General features: G+C 45.1%; 1 pseudogene; it reads right to left on the reverse strand.

The window, feature by feature from the left end:
* Positions 1 to 5: 5 nt before the first annotated feature.
* Positions 6 to 15,819, reverse strand: LOC135536469 (tyrosine-protein phosphatase non-receptor type 1-like; annotated as a pseudogene).
* Between the last annotated feature and the right edge of the window lie 2,862 nt (positions 15,820 to 18,681).

Raw genomic sequence — 18,681 nt, forward strand, 5'->3', positions numbered from 1 at the left:
GGCGGTGAATCGCATACTGTTGCTCTGTCCTCTCTGGACAGCTCTCTCTTCTGGCTCTGGACAGACAGACAGGACAGTAGTTAATGACCAACAGCTCCTCAGACAGACAGACAGACAGACAGACAGACAGACAGACAGACAGGACAGTAGTTAATGACCAGACAGCTCCCCAGACAGACAGGACAGTAGTTAATGACCAGACAGCTCCTCAGACAGACAGACAGACAGACAGACAGACAGACAGACAGACAGACAGACAGACAGACAGACAGGACAGACAGTTAATGACCAACAGCTCCTCAGACAGACAGGACAGACAGACAGACAGGACAGACAGACAGGACAGTAGTTAATGACCAACAGCTCCCAGACAGACAGGACAGACAGACAGGACAGACAGACAGGACAGACAGACAGACAGGACAGACAGACAGGACAGACAGACAGGACAGTAGTTAATGACCAACAGCTCCTCAGACAGACAGACAGGACCAACAGACAGGACAGACAGGACAGACAGGACAGACAGGACAGACAGGACAGACAGTAGTTAATGACCAACAGCTCCTCAGACAGACAGGACAGTACATGACCAACAGACAGACAGGACAGACAGACAGGACAGTAGTTAATGACCAACAGCTCCTCAGACAGACAGACAGACAGACAGGACAGTAGTTAATGACAGACAACAGCTCCCCAGACAGACAGACAGACAGACAGGACAGTAGTTAATGACCAACAGCTCCCCAGACAGACAGACAGACAGACAGACAGACAGACAGACAGACAGACAGACAGACAGACAGACAGGACAGTAGTTAATGACCCAGCAGACAGACAGACAGACAGAGACAGACAGGACAGACAGACAGGACAGACAGACAGGACAGACAGACAGGACAGTAGTTAATGACCAACAACAGCTCAGACAGACAGGACAGTAGTTAATGACCAAAGACAGACAGACAGACAGACATGACAGTAGTTAATGACCAACAGCTCCACAGACAGACAGACAGACAGACAGACAGACAGACAGGACAGTAGTTAATGACCAACAGACAGACAGACAGACAGACAGACAGACAGACAGACAGACAGACAGACAGACAGACAGACAGACAGGACAGTAGTTAATGAAGACACAGTTCTGCTCATGTCAGACAGACAGGACAGTAGTTAATGACCAACAGACAGACAGACAGACAGACATTTAACAGTAGGCAATGACCAACAGACAGACAGACATGACAGTAGTTAATGACAGACAGACAGACAGACAGACAGACAGACAGACAGACAGACAGACAGACAGACAGACAGACAGACAGACAGACAGACAGACAGACAGACAGACAAGTAGTTAATGAAGACACAGTTCTGCTCATGTCTAGTTTCACATTGACAGTTCTCTACTCTCCCATACGGCAATATTTTTAATTTTACCTTTATTTAACTAGGCAAGTCAGTTAAAGAAAAAATTCTTATTTTCAATGACGTCCTAGGAACAGAACAACTACCTTGTTCAGGGGCAGACCGACAGCCCCTGTCAACTCTGGGATTCGATCCAGCAACCTTTCGGTTACTAGTCCAACGCTCTAACCACTAGGCTACCTGCCGCCCCAGAATGACCCTGTACAGTGTCACAACCCCCTAAATCGTTTCACGGTGACACAGGACTCATCCCTTACACTAGTTACAGTGTGTACCTGTGCAGAGCAGTCTCCCATGATGCTCTTGGCTCCCTCCAGCTAACTAGGTGTGTGGTTAGGGTTAGCGGTGTTACCTGTACAGAGCAGTCTCCCATGATGCTCTTGGCTCCCTCCAGCTAGCTAGGTGTGTGGTTAGGGTTAGCGGTGTTTACCTGTACAGTGCAGTCTCCCATGATGCTCTTGGCTCCCTCCAGGACGGCCCTGTAGGAGAAGCGTAGCTGGTCAGGAGTCTGGATCAGACCCATCCGGTACTCCCTCATGTCCAGCAGAACTCTCAGAATGTCCACTGACGACGAGCCCTTCCTCTTGTCCATCTGGACAGGAGAGAGAGAATGACTTCACCCACGACACCAGGGACAGGAGAGAGAGAATGACTTCACCCACAACACCAGGGACAGGAGAGAGAGAGAATGACTTCACCCACAACACCAGGGACAGGAGAGAGAGAGAATGACTTCACCCACAACACCAGGGACAGGAGAGAGAATGACTTCACCCACAACACCAGGGACAGGAGAGAGAGAATGACTTCACCCACAACACCAGGGACAGGAGAGAGATAATGACTTCACCCACAACACCAAGGACAGGAGAGAGAAATGACTTCACCCACAACACCAGGGACAGGGGAGAGAATGACTTCACCCACAACACCAGGGACAGGGAGAGAGAATGACTTCACCCACAACACCAGGGACAGGGGAGAGAGAGAATGACTTCACCCACAACACCACGGACAGGAGAGAGAGAATGACTTCACCCACAACACCAGGGACAGGAGAGAAAGAGAATGACTTCACCCACAACACCAGGGACAGGAGAGAGAGAATGACTTCACCCACACACCAGGGACAGGAGAGAGAGAATGACTTCACCCACAACACCAGGGACAGGAGAGAATGACTTCACCCACAACACCAGGGACAGGAGAGAGAGAGAATGACTTCACCCACAACACCAGGGACAGGAGAGAGAGAATGACTTCACCCACAACACCAGGGACAGGAGAGAGAGAATGACTTCACCCACAACACCAGGGACAGGAGAGAGAATGACTTTACCCACAACACCAGGGACAGGAGAGAGAGAATGACTTCACCCACAACACCAGGGACAGGAGAGAGAGAAGAATGACTTCACCCACAACACCAGGGACAGGAGAGAAAGAATGACTTCACCCACAACACCAGGGACAGGAGAGAGAATGACTTCACCCACAACACCAGGGACAGGAGAGAGAATGACTTCACCCACAACACCAGGGACAGGAGAGAGAGAGAATGACTTCACCCACAACACCAGGGACAGGAGAGAGAGAATGACTTCACCCACAACACCAGGGACAGGAGAGAGAGAATGACTTCACCCACGACACCAGGGACAGGAGAGAGAATGACTTCACCCACAACACCAGGGACAGGAGAGAGAGAATGACTTCACCCACAACACCAGGGACAGGAGAGAGAATGACTTCACCCACGACACCAGGGACAGGAGAGAGAGAATGACTTCACCCACAACACCAGGGACAGGAGAGAGAGAATGGCTTCACCCACAACACCAGGGACAGGAGAGAGAGAATGACTTCACCCACAACACCAGGGACAGGAGAGAGAGAATGACTTCACCCACAACACCAGGGACAGGAGAGAGAGAATGACTTCACCCACAACACCAGGGACAGGAGAGAGAATGACTTCACCCACAACACCAGGGACAGGAGAGAAAGAATGACTTCACCCACAACACCAGGGACAGGAGAGAGAGAATGACTTCACCCACAACACCAGGGACAGGAGAGAGAGAGAATGACTTCACCCACAACACCAGGGACAGGAGAGAGAGAATGACTTCACCCACAACACCAGGGACAGGAGAGAGAGAATGACTTCACCCACAACACCAGGGACAGGAGAGAGAGAATGACTTCACCCACAACACCAGGGACAGGAGAGAGAGAATGACTTCACCCACAACACCAGGGACAGGAGAGAGAGAATGACTTCACCCACAACACCAGGGACAAGAGAGAGAATGACTTCACCCACAACACCAGGGACAAGACCGGCTGGTCTGACTTAATGCTGAACAGTACACCAGGGACAGGAGACACAGCCCATCTGTAAATCACCCACAACACCTCATCCCCATATTGTTATTTATTTTCACCTTTTGCATCCCAGTTTCTCTACACCCCACAACACCAGAGAGAGAGAATGACCTGCCCACAACACCATCTGACAGGAGACTCCAGTGTTGATGCTAAATTGAATTACCCACAACACCAGGGACAGGAGCCTATTTAATGCCTCCTCCCTACTCCACATTTCCACACACTGTACATAGATGTTTCTATTGTGTTATTGACTTCACCCACATCACCAGGGTAACTCTGTGTTGTTGTTGACGAACTGACTTCACCCACAACACCAGGGACAGGAAATGAGAACTTGTTCTCACCCACAACACCAGGGAAATACAGGGTTAGGGTTATAATATAAATCACCCACAACACCAGGGACAGGAGTTATATATGACTTCATAAACACCAGGTTAAATAATGGGTTAGGGTTATATTCATATAAACACCTGGGAAATAAAGGGTTAGGGTTATATATATACCCACCTGGTTAAACCAAGGGTTAGGGATATATATATATAAATACCCACAATAAAGGACAGGGTTAGATATATATAACTATAACCCAAATACCAGGGACATAAAGGGTTATGGTTATATATATACAACACCAGGGAAATACAGGGTTAGGGTTATATGATATACCCACAACACCAGGGAATTAAAGGGTTAGGGTTATATATATATAAATTCACCCACAACACCAGGGACATAAGAGGGTTAGGGAATATATATAAACACCAGGTTAAATAAAGGAGTTAGGGTTATATATTCACCCACAACACCAGGGACAAAGGGTTATATAATACTAAATACCTGGTTAAATAAAGGTGTTAGGGATATATATAATATAAATACCCAAATACCAGGGACAGGAGTTATATAATATAAATACCTGGTTAAATAAAGGGACAGGGTTATATATATAAATACCCAAATAAAGGGACAGGGTTATATATATAAATACTTCAAATAACACCAGGGTTAGGGTTATATATATTATAAATACCTGGTTACATAAAGAGAGGGTTATATATATAAATACCTGGTTAAATAAAGGACCTAGGGTTATATATATATATATATAAATATAAATAAATACCAGGTTACATAAAGGGTTAGGGTTATATATATAAATACCTGGTTAAATAAAGGACAGGGTTATATATATATGACTATATAAATACCTGGTTAAATAAAGAGTTATGGTTATATATATATATAAACCAGGTTAAAGGTTATATATATATATATAAATATCTGGTTAAATACCAGGGACAGGGTTATATATATATATATAAATACCTGGTTAAATAAAGGGATAGGAGATATATAAATGACCTGGTTAAATAAAGGGTTAGGGTTATATATATATAAATACCTGGTTAAATAAAGGGTGAACAGTTATATATATAAATACCTGGTTAAATAAAGGGTTATCTATATATATATATATAAATACCTGGTTAAATATTGGGTTAGGGTTATATATATAAATACCTGGTTAAATAAGGGTTAGGGTTATATATATAATACCTGGTTAAATAAAGGGTTAGGGTTATATATATATATAAATACCTGGTTAAATAAAGGGTTAGGGCCTATATATATAAATACCTGGTTAAATAAAGGGTTAGGGTTATATATATAAATACCTGGTTAAATAAAGGGTTAGGGTTATATATATATATAAATACCTGGTTAAATAAAGGGTTAGGGTTATATATATATAAATACCTGGTTAAATAAAGGGTTAGGGTTATATATATAAATACCTGGTTAAATAAAGGGTTAGGGTTATATATATAAATACCTGGTTAAATAAAGGGTTAGGGTATATATATAAATACCTGGTTAAATACAGGGTTAGGGTTATATATATAAATACCTGGTTAATTAAAGGGTTATATATATATATAAATACCTGGTTAAATAAAGGGTTAGGGTTATATATATATATATATAAATACCTGGTTAAATAAAGGGTTATATATATAAATACCTGGTTAATTAAAGGGTTAGGGTTATATATATATAAATACCTGGTTAAATAAAGGGTTAGGGTTATATATATATATAAATACCTGGTTAAATAAAGGGTTAGGGTTATATATATATATATATAAATAAATACCTGGTTAAATAAAGGGTTATATATATAAATACCTGGTTAATTAAAGGGTTATATATATATATAAATACCTGGTTAAATTAAGGGTTAGGGTTATATATATATATAAATACCTGGTTAAATAAAGGGTTAGGGTTATATATATAAATACCTGGTTAAATAAAGGGTTAGGGTTATATATATATAAATACCTGGTTAAATAAAGGGTTAGGGTTATATATATATATATAAATACCTGGTTAAATAAAGGGTTAGGGTTATATATATAAATACCTGGTTAAATAAAGGGTTAGGGATATATATATAAATACCTGGTTAAATAAAGGGTTAGGGTTATATATATATAAATACCTGGTTAAATAAAGGGTTAGGGTTATATATATATATATATATGGGTTAGGAAGTTGAGGTAAATATAAATAAATACCTGGTTAAATAAAGGGTTAGGGGTTATATATATATATCTGTGGTACCTGGTTAAATAAAGAGTTAGGGTTATATATATAAATACCTGGTTAATTAAAGGGTTAGGGTTATATATATAAATACCTGGTTAAATAAAGGGTTAGGGTTATATATATATATATAAATACATGGTTCAATAAAGGTGAAAAAAAAACATAAAAATACAGTTTGACCTGGAGCTGATGTGAAACACCACGTAGTAGAGCCTTGTCCGAGACAGAATCTCCTGTATCTGTAGCGGGAACAGGCTCAATGTCCAAGGAAACCCCTGAACAGGAAGCTAGTCTACTTTCAAACCAACCTCGGGCATTCAATTACAATGTAAAAACAGGAAGTTCTGATGTTACCAGGATGAGACACGTGTCGACTGTAACGAGAAGGTCCTGTTGGGGTCCAATCCCAGCGCTGCAGTGGACCACGGAGGGCCCTGTTGGGGCCCCAATGAGCCAGACTCCCGCACCTTCACCAGGAAGTTGAGGAAAGAGGCCGGGGATTCTGGGACGCCAAAGTCAGGCCAGGTGGTGTAATGAAAGTGGTATATCTCTGTGGTTCCTCCTGTCTGGATAAAAGACATGTCTTTTATTACGGTGACTGTTGCTAACAGCAACGACCCTCATGACACACACGGAGACGAAGAGCTCACCTCTGTGTTCCTCAGCTCCAACACTCGTCAGATGTAGTTGGACATGTCCTCTTCCTTCAACAGCGTCACGACAAACCCGGTGTCCGTGTAAGACAGCTGCTGTTCCTCGGCTGTAGGCCAGTACTGAGCACACTTCTCCTGTTGGGGGGGGGGCAATACATCAGTCAGCTGTAGTACTGAGCACACTTCTCCTGTTGGGGGGGGGGACAATACATCAGTCAGCTGTAGTACTGAGCACACTTCTCCTGTTGGGGGGGGACAATACATCAGTCAGCTGTAGTACTGAGCACACTTCTCCTGTTGGGGGGGGACAATACATCAGTCAGCTGTAGTACTGAGCACACTTCTCCTGTTGGGGGGACAATACATCAGTCAGCTGTAGTACTGAGCACACTTCTCCTGTTGGGGGGGACAATACATCAGTCAGCTGTAGTACTGAGCACACTTCTCCTGTTGGGGGGGACAATACATCAGTCAGCTGTAGTACTGAGCACACTTCTCCTGTTGGGGGGGGACAATACATCAGTCAGCTGTAGTACTGAGCACACTTCTCCTGTTGGGGGGGGACAATACATCAGTCAGCTGTAGTACTGAGCACACTTCTCCTGTTGGGGGGGACAATACATCAGTCAGCTGTAGTACTGAGGACACTTCTCCTGTTGGGGGGGACACATCAGTCAGCTGTAGTACTGAGCACACTTCTCCTGTTGGGGGGGGACAATACATCAGTCAGCTGTAGTACTGAGCACACTTCTCCTGTTGGGGGGGGGGACAATACATCAGTCAGCTGTAGTACTGAGCACACTTCTCCTGTTGGGGGGGACAATACATCAGTCAGCTGTAGTACTGAGCACACTTCTCCTGTTGGGGGGGGACAATACATCAGTCAGCTGTAGTACTGAGGACACTTCTCCTGTTGGGGGGGGACAATACATCAGTCAGCTGTAGTACTGAGGACACTTCTCCTGTTGGGGGGGGACAATACATCAGTCAGCTGTAGTACTGAGGACACTTCTCTGTTGGGGGACAATACATCAGTCAGCTGTAGTACTGAGCACACTTCTCCTGTTGGGGGGGACAATACATCAGTCAGCTGTAGTACTGAGCACACTTCTCCTGTTGGGGGGGGGACAATACATCAGTCAGCTGTAGTACTGAGCACACTTCTCCTGTTGGGGGGGTCAGCTGTAGTACTGGCACACTTCTCCTGTTGGGGGGGACAATACATCAGTCAGCTGTAGTACTGAGCACACTTCTCCTGTTGGGGGGGACAATACATCAGTCAGCTGTAGTACTGAGGACACTTCTCCTGTTGGGGGGGGGCAATACATCAGTCAGCTGTAGTACTGAGCACACTTCTCCTGTTGGGGGGGGGGGGGACAATACATCAGTCAGCTGTAGTACTGAGCACACTTCTCCTGTTGGGGGGGACAATACATCAGTCAGCTGTAGTACTGAGCACACTTCTCCTGTTGGGGGGGGACAATACATCAGTCAGCTGTAGTACTGAGCAATACACATCAGTCAGCTGTAGTACTGAGCACACTTCTCCTGTTGGGGGGGGACAATACATCAGTCAGCTGTAGTACTGAGCACACTTCTCCTGTTGGGGGGGGGGGGGGTGGGGGGCAATACATCAGTCAGCTGTAGTACTGAGGACACTTCTCCTGTTGGGGGGACAATACATCAGTCAGCTGTAGTACTGAGCACACTTCTCCTGTTGGGGGGGGGGACAATACATCAGTCAGCTGTAGTACTGAGCACACTTCTCCTGTTGGGGGGGGACAATACATCAGTCAGCTGTAGTACTGAGGACACTTCTCCTGTTGGGGGGGGCAATACATCAGTCAGCTGTAGTACTGAGGACACTTCTCCTGTTGGGGGGGGGACAATACATCAGTCAGCTGTAGTACTGAGCACACTTCTCCTGTTGGGGGGGGGACAATACATCAGTCAGCTGTAGTACTGAGGACACTTCTCCTGTTGGGGGGACAATACATCAGTCAGCTGTAGTACTGAGCACACTTCTCCTGTTGGGGGGGGGGGGTGGGGGGCAATACATCAGTCAGCTGTAGTACTGAGGACACTTCTCCTGTTGGGGGGGGACAATACATCAGTCAGCTGTAGTACTGAGCACACTTCTCCTGTTGGGGGGGGGGGGTGGGGGGCAATACATCAGTCAGCTGTAGTACTGAGGACACTTCTCCTGTTGGGGGGGACAATACATCAGTCAGCTGTAGTACTGAGCACACTTCTCCTGTTGGGGGGGGCAATACATCAGTCAGCTGTAGTACTGAGCACACTTCTCCTGTTGGGGGGTCAGCTGTAGTACAATACATCAGTCAGCTGTAGTACTGAGCACACTTCTCCTGTTGGGGGGACAATACATCAGTCAGCTGTAGTACTGAGCACACTTCTCCTGTTGGGGGGGACAATACATCAGTCAGCTGTAGTACTGAGCACACTTCTCCTGTTGGGGGGGGGGGGGGGGGGGGCAATACATCAGTCAGCTGTAGTACTGAGGACACTTCTCCTGTTGGGGGGGGGACAATACATCAGTCAGCTGTAGTACTGAGCACACTTCTCCTGTTGGGGGGGCAATACATCAGTCAGCTGTAGTACTGAGGACACTTCTCCTGTTGGGGGGACAATACATCAGTCAGCTGTAGTACTGAGCACACTTCTCCTGTTGGGGGGGGGTGGGGGCAATACATCAGTCAGCTGTAGTACTGAGGACACTTCTCCTGTTGGGGGGGGGACAATACATCAGTCAGCTGTAGTACTGAGCACACTTCTCCTGTTGGGGGGGGGGGGGACAATACATCAGTCAGCTGTAGTACTGAGCACACTTCTCCTGTTGGGGGGGGACAATACATCAGTCAGCTGTAGTACTGAGCACACTTCTCCTGTTGGGGGGGGACAATACATCAGTCAGCTGTAGTACTGAGCACACTTCTCCTGTTGGGGGGGGGGGGGGGGCAATACATCAGTCAGCTGTAGTACTGAGCACACTTCTCCTGTTGGGGGGGGACAATACATCAGTCAGCTGTAGTACTGAGCACACTTCTCCTGTTGGGGGGGGGACAATACATCAGTCAGCTGTAGTACTGAGCACACTTCTCCTGTTGGGGGGGGACAATACATCAGTCAGCTGTAGTACTGAGCACACTTCTCCTGTTGGGGGGGGACAATACATCAGTCAGCTGTAGTACTGAGCACACTTCTCCTGTTGGGGGGGGACAATACATCAGTCAGCTGTAGTACTGAGCACACTTCTCCTGTTGGGGGGGGGGGACAATACATCAGTCAGCTGTAGTACTGAGGACACTTCTCCTGTTGGGGGACAATACATCAGTCAGCTGTAGTACTGAGGACACTTCTCCTGTTGGGGGGGGACAATACATCAGTCAGCTGTAGTACTGAGCACACTTCTCCTGTTGGGGGGGGCAATACATCAGTCAGCTGTAGTACTGAGCACACTTCTCCTGTTGGGGGGACAATACATCAGTCAGCTGTAGTACTGAGGACACTTCTCCTGTTGGGGGGGGGGCAATACATCAGTCAGCTGTAGTACTGAGGACACTTCTCCTGTTGGGGGGGACAATACATCAGTCAGCTGTAGTACTGAGGACACTTCTCCTGTTGGGGGGGGGGGGACAATACATCAGTCAGCTGTAGTACTGAGGACACTTCTCCTGTTGGGGGGGACAATACATCAGTCAGCTGTAGTACTGAGGACACTTCTCCTGTTGGGGGGGGGACAATACATCAGTCAGCTGTAGTACTGAGCACACTTCTCCTGTTGGGGGGGGGGGACAATACATCAGTCAGCTGTAGTACTGAGGACACTTCTCCTGTTGGGGGGGGGGGCAATACATCAGTCAGCTGTAGTACTGAGCACACTTCTCCTGTTGGGGGGGGGGGGGGGGCAATACATCAGTCAGCTGTAGTACTGAGCACACTTCTCCTGTTGGGGGGGGACAATACATCAGTCAGCTGTAGTACTGAGCACACTTCTCCTGTTGGGGGGGGGCAATACATCAGTCAGCTGTAGTACTGAGCACACTTCTCCTGTTGGGGGGGGGACAATACATCAGCCAGCTGTAGTACTGAGCACACTTCTCCTGTTGGGGGGACAATACATCAGTCAGCTGTAGTACTGAGCACACTTCTCCTGTTGGGGGGGGGACAATACATCAGTCAGCTGTAGTACTGAGCACACTTCTCCTGTTGGGGGGGGGGCAATACATCAGTCAGCTGTAGTACTGAGGACACTTCTCCTGTTGGGGGGGGACAATACATCAGTCAGCTGTAGTACTGAGCACACTTCTCCTGTTGGGGGGGGACAATACATCAGTCAGCTGTAGTACTGAGCACACTTCTCCTGTTGGGGGGACAATACATCAGTCAGCTGTAGTACTGAGCACACTTCTCCTGTTGGGGGGGGGGACAATACATCAGTCAGCTGTAGTACTGAGCACACTTCTCCTGTTGGGGGGGGACAATACATCAGTCAGCTGTAGTACTGAGGACACTTCTCCTGTTGGGGGACAATACATCAGTCAGCTGTAGTACTGAGCACACTTCTCCTGTTGGGGGGGACAATACATCAGTCAGCTGTAGTACTGAGCACACTTCTCCTGTTGGGGGGGGGACAATACATCAGTCAGCTGTAGTACTGAGCACACTTCTCCTGTTGGGGGGGACAATACATCAGTCAGCTGTAGTACTGAGGACACTTCTCCTGTTGGGGGGGACAATACATCAGTCAGCTGTAGTACTGAGGACACTTCTCCTGTTGGGGGGGGGGACAATACATCAGTCAGCTGTAGTACTGAGCACACTTCTCCTGTTGGGGGGGGGACAATACATCAGTCAGCTGTAGTACTGAGGACACTTCTCCTGTTGGGGGGGACAATACATCAGTCAGCTGTAGTACTGAGGACACTTCTCCTGTTGGGGGGGGGACAATACATCAGTCAGCTGTAGTACTGAGGACACTTCTCCTGTTGGGGGGACAATACATCAGTCAGCTGTAGTACTGAGGACACTTCTCCTGTTGGGGGGGGACAATACATCAGTCAGCTGTAGTACTGAGCACACTTCTCCTGTTGGGGGGGGACAATACATCAGTCAGCTGTAGTACTGAGGACACTTCTCCTGTTGGGGGGGGACAATACATCAGTCAGCTGTAGTACTGAGCACACTTCTCCTGTTGGGGGGACAATACATCAGTCAGCTGTAGTACTGAGCACACTTCTCCTGTTGGGGGGGGACAATACATCAGTCAGCTGTAGTACTGAGGACACTTCTCCTGTTGGGGGGACAATCAGTCAGAGTACTGACACACTTCTCCTGTTGGGGGGGACACACATCATCAGCTGTATTACTGAACCTGAACACCTGTTGGGATGGCTAAACATCAGCCACTGCAGCTGAGCCACTTCTCCTTTGTGGGGGGACATAATCAGTCAGCTGTAGTACTGAGCACCCTGGACAGAGGGACAATGAACAGTCAGCTGTGTTGGTCCACACTTGGTTGTGTGGGACAATACATCAGTCAGCTGAAACTGAAGCACACTTCTCTGTTGGGGGGGACAATAATCAGTCAGCTGTAGCTACAGATCACACTTCTCCTGTTGGGATTCTGTTCAGCTGTATTATAGCACATGTATATCAGTCAGCTGTAGTACAGATCCACTTCTCCTGTTGGGGGGGGATTCTGTTCAGCATTATAACATGTATACATCAGTCAGCTTACAGATCCACTTCTCCATGATTCTGTACATCAGTCATTATAACATGTTGGGGGGGACAATACATCAGTCAGCTGTAGTACTGATCCACTTCTCCTGTTGGACAATCTCAGTCAGCTGTTATAACATGTATATAGGACACCCACTTCTCCTGTGACAATCATCAGTCAGCATTATAACATGTCCTGTAGGCTACATCAGATCAGCTGTAGTACTGAGGACACTTCTCCTGTTCAGGGGGGGGGGACATTATAACATCAGTCAGCTGTAGTACTGAGACTTACAGATCTCCTTCTGGGGGATTCTGTTCAGCATTATAACATCTATGTAGGCTACATCAGATCCTTTCTCCATGATTCTCCTGTTGGGGGGGGACAATACATCAGTCAGCTGTAGTACTGAGCACACTTCTCCTGTCTGGGGGGGGGGACAATGATTCTGTTACTGAGCACACTTCTCCTGTTGGGGGGGGGACAACTGAGGACACTTCTCCTGATTCTGGGGGGGGACAATACATCAGCATTAGCCCAACCTGAACACCTGATGGGATGGCTAACTAGCCACTGATCCCTTCTCTATTTGATTCTGATCAGCATTATAACATGTATGTTGGTCTACTTACAGATGGCCTCGACTCTAGCGGATTCTGTTCAGCATTATAACTGTCATATAGGCTACTGTAGCTACAGATCCCTTCTCTAGATTCTGTTCAGCATTATAACATGTATATAGGCTACTTACAGACCCCTTCTCTATGATTCTGTTCAGCATTATAACATGTATATAGGCTACTTACAGATCCCTTCTCTATGATTCTGTTCAGCATTATAACATGTATATAGGCTACTTACAGATCCCTTCTCCATGATTCTGTTCAGCATTATAACATGTATATAGGCTACTTACAGATCCCTTCTCTATGATTCTGTTCAGCATTATAACATGTATATAGGCTACTTACAGACCCTTCTCTATGATTCTGTTCAGCATTATAACATGTATGTAGGCTACTTACAGATCCCTTCTCTATGATTCTGTTCAGCATTATAACATGTATATAGGCTACTTACAGATCCCTTCTCTATGATTCTGTTCAGCATTATAACATGTATATAGGCTACTTACAGATCCCTTCTCCATGATTCTGTTCAGCATTATAACATGTATATAGGCTACTTACAGACCCTTCTCTATGATTCTGTTCAGCATTATAACATGTATATAGGCTACTTACAGATCCCTTCTCTAGGATTCTGTTCAGCATTATAACATGTATATAGGCTACTTACAGATCCCTTCTCTATGATTCTGTTCAGCATTATAACATGTATATAGGCTACTTACAGACCCCTTCTCTAGGATTCTGTTCAGCATTATAACATGTATGTAGGCTACTTACAGATCCCTTCTCTATGATTCTGTTCAGCATTATAACATGTATATAGGCTACTTACAGATCCCTTCTCTATGATTCTGTTCAGCATTATAACATGTATATAGGCTACTTACAGATCCCTTCTCTATGATTCTGTTCAGCATTATAACATGTATATAGGCTACTTACAGACCCCTTCTCTATGATTCTGTTCAGCATTATAACATGTATGTAGGCTACTTACAGATCCCTTCTCTATGATTCTGTTCAGCATTATAACATGTATGTAGGCTACTTACAGATCCCTTCTCCATGATTCTGTTTAGCATTATAACAGCTTTGGAGTTCTGCTCCCAGACCATCAACCAGAAGTGCCCGCAGGTGTTCTTCAAGGGGCCCTTTGGGAGAAAACACACTGCTTCATCACCAACTGAAACACAGACCAACCCTTCAAATGTAGATACGCAATCCTTAGTACATGTTGAGTGAAAATCTCATTTCAGTGATCAGTACAGAATGAATGGAAATGTCTGAGCTACTTGTATGTACTGACCTGAGACAGAATGTAGGTTTTGGGCTTTGACTAGACTACTTATATGTACTGACCTGAGACAGAATGTAGGTTCTTTGGGCTTCGTCCACCGTGACTAGACTACTTATATGTACTGACCTGAGACAGAATGTAGGTTCTTTGGGCTTCGTCCACCGTGACTAGACTACTTATATGTACTGACCTGAGACAGAATGTAGGTTCTTTGGGCTTCGTCCACCGTGACTAGACTACTTATATGTACTGACCTGAGACAGAATGTAGGTTCTTTGGGCTTCGTCCACCGTGACTAGACTACTTATATGTACTGACCTGAGACAGAATGTAGGTTCTTTGGGCTTCGTCCACCGTGACTAGACTACTTATATGTACTGACCTGAGACAGAATGTAGGTTCTTTGGGCTTCGTCCACCGTGACTAGACTACTTATATGTACTGACCTGAGACAGAATGTAGGTTCTTTGGGCTTCGTCCACCGTGACTAGACTACTTATATGTACTGACCTGAGACAGAATGTAGGTTCTTTGGGCTTCGTCTGACCTGAGACAGAATGTAGGTTCGTGACTAGACTACTTATATGTACTGACCTGAGACAGACAGAATGTAGGTTCTTTGGGCTTCGTCCACCGTGACTAGACTACTTATATGTACTGACCTGAGACAGAATGTAGGTTCTTTGGGCTTCGTCCACCGTGACTAGACTACTTGTATGTACTGACCTGAGACAGAATGTAGGTTCTTTGGGCTTCCTCCACCGTGACTAGACTTGCATTGATGTAGTCATTTTCAGAGTTTTCAAGTTTAACGCGACTGTGATCATCTGAAACCAGATATATTTAAATGTGTAAATTAAAACTATTTGCGAATCGTCAAGGTGTAAACATTCATCACACTGATGACTAGTGTAGCGTACTTCATGAATGATAGTTGCACAGACAAAAACACTTACAGGGACTGACATCTCGATATCGGTTTCGATTCTGATTCTCCGGAAGTTTTGCCACCTTATATGAATAGTCGCTGGCTTGGTTTCGGATTTCCTGAGAAAGAATCAGAACAAAGACCAGCCAGCGACTGTGAATATGACTTTCATTGAAATGTGTTCAGGTCTGATCTACAGCAACTACCAGCAGACATCTGCAGTAAGAGCACGAACAAACAGGTTGTCAACTTCAGAGAAAGGCTTACTACTGGGTGGGTATACACTACCTAACTACTTACCTAGGTCAGCTTACTACTGGGTATACACTACCTAACTACTTACCAAGGTCAGATTACTACTGGGTATACACTACCTAACTACTTACCTAGGTCAGCTTACTACTGGGTATACACTACCTAACTACTTACCTAGGTCAGATTACTACTGGGTATACACTACCTAACTACTTACCTAGGTCAGCTTACTACTGGGTATACACAACCTAACTACTTACCTAGGTCAGATTACTACTGGGTATACACTACCTAACTAATTACCTAGGTCAGATTACTACTGGGTATACACTACCTAACTACTTACCTAGGTCAGCTTACTACTGGCTACTGGGTATACACTACCTAACTACTTACCTAGGTCAGCTTACTACTGGGTATACACTACCTAACTACTTACCTAGGTCAGATTACTACTGGCTACTGGGTATACACTACCTAACTATTTACCTAGGTCAGCTTACTACTGGGTATACACTACCTAACTAATTACCTAGGTCAGATTACTACTGGGTATACACTACCTAACTAATTACCTAGGTCAGATTACTACTGGGTATACACTACCTAACTAATTACCTAGGTCAGCTTACTACTGGGTATACACTACCTAACTAATTACCTAGGTCAGATTACTACTGGGTATACACTACCTAACTAATTACCTAGGTCAGATTACTACTGGGTATACACTACCTAACTACTTACCTAGGTCAGATTACTACTGGCTACTGGGTATACACTACCTAACTAATTACCTAGGTCAGCTTACTACTGGGTATACACTACCTAACTAATTACCTAGGTCAGATTACTACTGGGTATACACTACCTAACTAATTACCTAGGTCAGATTACTACTGGGTATACACTACCTAACTACTTACCTAGGTCAGATTACTACTGGCTACTGGGTATACACTACCTAACTACTTACCTAGGTCAGATTACTACTGGCTACTGGGTATACACTACCTAACTACTTACCTAGGTCAGATTACTACTGGCTACTGGGTATACACTACCTAACTACTTACCTAGGTCAGATTACTACAGGCTACTGGGTATACACTGCCTAACTACTTGCCTAGGTCAGCTTACTACTGGGTATACACTACCTAACTACTTACCTAGGTCAGCTTACTACTGGCTACTGGGTATACTACCTTTACTTACCTGAGTCAGATTGCTACTGGGTATACACTACCTAACTACTTACCTAGGTCAGATTACTACTGGCTACTGGGTATACACTACCTAACTATTTACCTAGGTCAGCTTACTACTGGGTATACACTACCTAACTACTTACCTAGGTCAGATTACTACTGGTGGGTATACACTACCTAACTAATTACCTAGGTCAGATTACTACTGGGTATACACTACCTAACTACTTACCTAGGTCAGCTTACTACTGGGTATACACTACCTAACTACTTACCTAGGTCAGCTTACTACTGGGTATACACTACCTAACTACTTACCTAGGTCAGATTACTACTGGCTACTGGGTATACACTACCTAACTACTTACCTAGGTCAGATTACTACTGGGTATACACTACCTAACTACTTACCTAGGTCAGCTTACTACTGGGTATACACTACCTAACTACTTACCTAGGTCAGATTACTACTGGGTATACACTACCTAACTACTTACCTAGGTCAGATTACTACTGGGTATACACTACCTAACTACTTACCTAGGTCAGATTACTACTGGCTACTGGTATACACTACCTAACTACTTACCTAGGTCAGATTACTACTGGCTACTGGGTATACACTACCTAACTACTTACCTAGGTCAGCTTACTACTGGCTACTGGGTATACACTACCTAACTACTTACCTAGGTCAGATTACTACTGGCTACTGGGTATACACTACCTAACTACTTACCTAGGTCAGATTACTACGGCTACTGGGTATACACTACCTAACTACTTACCTAGGTCAGCTTACTACTGGCTACTGGTATACACTACCTAACTACTTACCTAGGTCAGCTTACTACTGGCTACTGGGTATACACTACCTAACTACTTACCTAGGTCAGATTACTACTGGGTATACACTACCTAACTACTTACCTAGGTCAGATTACTACTGGCTACTGGGTATACACTACCTAACTACTTACCTAGGTCAGCTTACTACTGGGTATACACTACCTAACTATTTACCTAGGTCAGATTACTACTGGGTATACACTACCTAACTAATTACCTAGGTCAGATTACTACTGGCTACTGGGTATACACTACCTAACTACTTACCTAGGTCAGATTACTACTGGCTACTGGGTATACACTACCTAACTACTTACCTAGGTCAGCTTACTACTGGCTACTGGGTATACACTACCTAACTACTTACCTAGGTCAGCTTTCTACTGGGTATACACTACCTAACTACTTACCTAGGTCAGATTACTACTGGGTATACACTACCTAACTATTTACCTAGGTCAGATTACTACTGGCTACTGGGTATACACTACCTAACTACTTACCTAGGTCAGATTACTACTGGCTACTGGGTATACACTACCTAACTACTTACCTAGGTCAGCTTACTACTGGCTACTGGGTATACACTACCCTAACTACTTACCTAGGTCAGATTACTACTGGGTATACACTACCTAACTAATTACCTAGGTCAGCTTACTACTGGGTATA

This window comes from Oncorhynchus masou, unplaced genomic scaffold, assembly GCF_036934945.1.
Source record: "Oncorhynchus masou masou isolate Uvic2021 unplaced genomic scaffold, UVic_Omas_1.1 unplaced_scaffold_6220, whole genome shotgun sequence".
Lineage (NCBI taxonomy): Eukaryota > Metazoa > Chordata > Actinopteri > Salmoniformes > Salmonidae > Oncorhynchus > Oncorhynchus masou.